A 4,867-nucleotide genomic window follows, 5' to 3' on the forward strand; every position below is an offset into this window, starting at 1 on the left:
GAGAATAATTAGGGTTAAGGATAGGATATTAGGTAATTGGGGTGGAATGTAGAGGCTGTAGGTGATGACTGGAACTTTTAAATTAGTTGTTTTAAATCAGTTGTGTTAAACAAGAGACAGACTGTGATTTGTGTTTTAGAAAATGTATAATTTAATATAAGTTGTATAAAATCAGTTGTGATTTGTTGATCAGTGTTTGTTGTTTTCAGGAAGCAAGAGACACCTTCTACTGACCATCCTGTAGAGGTAACATTTTCAAGCATTTAATTTCCATATGTAATAAACCAAGATGGAATTAATTTGCAAACTTGACATGACTTATTCCTTCAAATCAGAGATCAAAGATAAAAAAATATCAAATTAAGATGAAAAAAAAAACCCAACTATTCACAGCAGGTAACTTCTGGTGACATTGTAACGGTTTATAAAAATAATTACAGCAGGTAACTTCTGGTGACATTGTAAAGGTTTATAAAAATAACTATTACGTAGTAATGGCTGCAGGACTCGACTCTTGAGTCAAGGTTGTGTGACTTTTGAAGGGGTGTCTCTGAACAGTGGATCACACATGTTGTATTTGGGAATTGTTCTCTGAAACACTGAGGCATTGTTGCCTGGATTGTCTCCCTGGGAAGCCATGGTATGTAATCCTTCATGTTCTCCTCCATGATGTCAATCCAACATGAAATCACCTTGCTTACAATGGACTGAGAAACACCAAACCTTTCAGCAAGATCACCCTGCAATAAATTAAGACGCAGCTTCATCAGAGTCATCAGGAGCTGATCCCAAGTGTGTAGCTGGAAGCTGTTGGTGTATGTACTGGACCTGGTAAGGTGCTCGGCAACTGAATGAAATGCATCCAATGTCAACCCTGTGTATAGCTGACAAAGGTTGTTTTTTCTCAGCAGAGTTATGTACAATGGCACCGGCTCAATGCATTGTGTTCCCATATCAGATGTAGGTGGCTTCAGGTTGAGTTGTGATTTTGAACTGTAGTTGTGGTCAGAGACAGATGGATCCTCCCATTGTGTTTCTGCATCACAGTTCAGGGGCATGTGGATGTGATCACCCTCACAGTTGTCCACTGCATCACTGGTGGTCATCGATACATCTGTGGAAATAATATTAAAATGTTTTATGTTAATACTTAAAATACATCATTACATCATACAATCATACATACAATTAATATATGATGGGACCCATACTTAGAACAGTATGTGTGTGAGAGAGAGATGCATTAAAAACAAAACAGTATACATGCTCTAACTGTAGTGTTAAAACGTAAGTTAGATCAATATCTGAATGAGAAATGTAGCTAGCTGGCCTGCTATCATCTGCAATCTCTGTAACTTAGTTAGATCAATATCTGAATGAGAACTGTAGCTAGCTGTCCTGCTATCATCTGCAATCTCTGTAATTTACAGGAATAATGTGAGCTATTGTAATGTACCATAATACCTTGTACTATCGTAAATATTAAATAAATAGGTGGGCAATGGTAATCATGCAAAATTCATTGTACTTTGTTAACTGCTCGTTACTGATCTTAAATGTATTCACAGAACGGACTTCATAAATCTAACGTTAGGCGAACAAGCACATAGCTAGCTAAGTTAACGTTAGCTTACCTGAATCTGACAACCTTTTCAGCACCCGGCGTGACTTCTTTACCGGAACATCGTAGCCGAGCCATTTCTCGGGGTAAGGGTGTTCGTCAGTCAGCTTCCCGTCCATGAAATGGTACAAACACACATAAGGGCGCTTGGGTGGGCGCTTCAAATTTAGCGCCTTCAGCCATTGCCTCAGGTGCTCCTCTTCTTTAGGTGGTGGGTGTAAAGTGCACCACAACAATCCGACCGCTTCACATTGTGTTCGTAACATCGTTGGTGCAATTTTTCTCTTCTCTTAATCCAGTTGTTATGGCAGCCCCTAACTGAGCATATAATACTTGACATTTGCGTTCTGTTCTGTTATCTAGCCACTATCTTAGGTAGGTCCCTCTCAGCCGGAAGTAAGATGACAAAACGAACGCAATGGTGGCACCATTGTTGCCATGGAAAATAAGGTGAATACTGGTCAAATTGTTTAGCTGTTATACATTTAGGTATGAGTCTAGCTAATAATGTCTTTATCTCCTTTGCATATGCAACCTTGAGGGAATTGAATAGAATTTACAATACATTTCTAAAGTAACCTTCACATCTCTGAAAACCGCAAAGTGAAACTAGATGTTATTTGATGGATGAAATAAATTAAATAGACATAATGAGCTTTCTAATATGACTACATCTGTAAATTTTGATGTATATTCCATGTTTTGTTTTGGGTTTTTTTTAATGATCGCAAGAGTCAAGAATCATCGCACTTCTTAATTCTTTGAGGTGGGATATGAACTGGTTGTCAAGCATCATTATACAAGTGGACCAAAACAAAAAAAGCATTTGATTCAAAATAGTCCAGTAATTCAGCAAAATACAGCAAAGAACTGTACCTAAACTATGGGGATGAAAATAGTATACAGTATCTGAAGAAGAAATAGAACAACTGAAAGTATATTAGGTGCGCAGCGGAGTCTAAAAAAGACCACATCAAAATCTGGATAGTATTTTCCCTGCAAAAACCTGCAAAAACATTACTTAATAAATAAATATTACATAAAATTAAAAATAACTTTTTGCCATTGAAATAAAAAGTATTATATCAGAAAATACAAAAGTTGGCTTTATAGCCCATATTCTAGTATTTTTTTTTTTTTCATTTTTCCCCAAACTAATACAAAAGAAAATAAACACCTTCCAAAGAACAAGGCAAACAAAAAAAGAAAACACACATAACAGACATAGACACACAACAGTAACCAAGTACAACTTGCCAAGTACACCAAGTATAACTGCAGTCATGAGTATTTAGATTTTGATCAGATTCTGCCATACATACAGTATGCTATGAGTAACATATCCGACACAGTTTAATCCATTAAGAGTCAAAAATGGTCCAAGACTCGCCTTTTTGGGCCTTCTCATATTATATATATATATATATATACATACATACAGTATATATAAATAAATGGCATAACATATTACTATACATTGCTATATTTCTATACATATTTTATATTCGGTCTCATCCAGGAGAAAGAGAAGAAAGAAAAAAAAAAAGAACCCTAGGTAACCGATTAAATCTCTCTTTTTTCTTTTCAAACCACTTCCCCCAGTATGTTGAAATTTTTGTATATTGCTGTCTTAAAGAAAGGGTCAGAATTTCCATACTGTACGCATCGATATTTTAAGTTTTACAGGAACTGCTTTTTCCTGTTTTAAAATGTCTTTATGCCAAGGTCACAAGACTATACTTCATGCGCTGAAACCAAATAAAACCCATGTGGTTAAACACAAACATGTGGCAGTGAAGACGAGTCTGGTGATATATTCTGACCCAGAGATCAGCTTCCCCCCTCTGCTGGACCTGAATGGTATGAGAGCAGAGACCGTGAACGCGCGCGTGTGTGTGTGTTTGTGTGTGTCTGTGTGTGTGTGTGTGTGTGCAACTGGCTTTTCACTGCCTCCGTTTCTTCCATACATTTACTAATTCTGTCACTCGTTGAAGTGAGTCAACCAGCAAAACAACTGACGACTGCTTTATTCCCATCTGAGAGAAACAGAAAGACATTTCTGTCCTCTTTAATACTCCGAGATAAAGTTGAGGTGGACAGAAAGACAATTAAGTCACTCGTACCATCATTAGATTACATCAGGCAGTTTTTATTCGAATAGACAAGAAAAACAAATACATTAAACGAAGCAGAACAGCTAAAACATTAGCAAGAACATCAGAACGACAACTGAAGGTACTGTGATCACGATTCTGCCTGAACATCACTGCATCTGTGAATGAGATACTATATAACAGAGTTTCTTCAACCATGAGCATGTTTAGCCCTGCATGTGGATTGTAGAAAAATAGGCTTTTAAAACCACAGCGTAAAATTGTAATGTCCTTCATTACAATTTTATTTCATGCTAAGTATACTACAAATACATTTTCACATGTATGTGCTTAATAAAAATACCCTGCAATTGTACGTTTGGTTTACTAAACTGGTATACTTAAAGTCTGCTAAATTGGAACAAATAATTTTGTGCTTAATGCACTTTAATTGTGCCGAAGTAGTGCTGAAGACCAACTAAAAATACACTGAAGTATATTTGATTGTGCTAAAGTAGAACTATTGCAAGTATGCTTCAGGTTAAAACTTGCATTTAAAGACCAATATTATTCACTGATTATACAATCCTCATCAATAATGACACATTTTAGGCTTAATATTAAGAAATGTGAATTGTGCACAAGTAGTACTCCAAATAAAGTTCATATCAGTAAGTCTCGAGCAATATGTCAGTAAATATGTTAATAAATTTGAGGGTCAATACCTACTTCTTGCATTGCATGCAGTTGCTGATGTGAAGTAATTTGAGAGAATCAAATACGTGCCACGTACAACAGACAACTTCTATCACAACATATCTGTCATGCATTCCAGCAACTTCAGTTGAAATCTATAATCTGAACTTTATCTAAGATGTTTTGTTCCCTCAAGTACTCCATGTAGCGACAAACATGTGGGATACTTCTCACATAAGGCCAGCAAGGTGGAAATATGAGAAACAAAATCACAACATGCCTTCACGGTTTTTCATGTATGATGCTGAGAGTGACACAGTGACCCATGTTGTTTCTTATTCATATGCAAAGAAAAGAAGCTAAATAGGATTGAATTGCAATGTCATATGGATATATATTTTTTAATTATTTTAAAATTATTTAAAACTATTTATTATTATTATTATTATTATTATTA

The 4,867-nt window shown here is 35.8% G+C and overlaps 1 protein-coding gene and 1 pseudogene across 1 annotated transcript in view; both read right to left on the bottom strand.

Annotated features, from left to right (window-relative positions):
- LOC107699359 (bis(5'-adenosyl)-triphosphatase-like) overlaps window positions 1-4,867 on the bottom strand; it is a 308,330-nt gene that overhangs the window by 272,701 nt on the left and 30,762 nt on the right. The gene's annotated exons all lie outside the window — the stretch shown is intronic.
- LOC107699323 (uncharacterized) lies at window positions 319-1,961 on the bottom strand (annotated as a pseudogene).

The sequence above is a fragment of the Sinocyclocheilus anshuiensis genome, unplaced genomic scaffold (assembly GCF_001515605.1).
Source record: "Sinocyclocheilus anshuiensis isolate Anshui unplaced genomic scaffold, SAMN03320099.WGS_v1.1 scaffold42, whole genome shotgun sequence".
In the NCBI taxonomy this organism is placed as follows: domain Eukaryota; kingdom Metazoa; phylum Chordata; class Actinopteri; order Cypriniformes; family Cyprinidae; genus Sinocyclocheilus; species Sinocyclocheilus anshuiensis.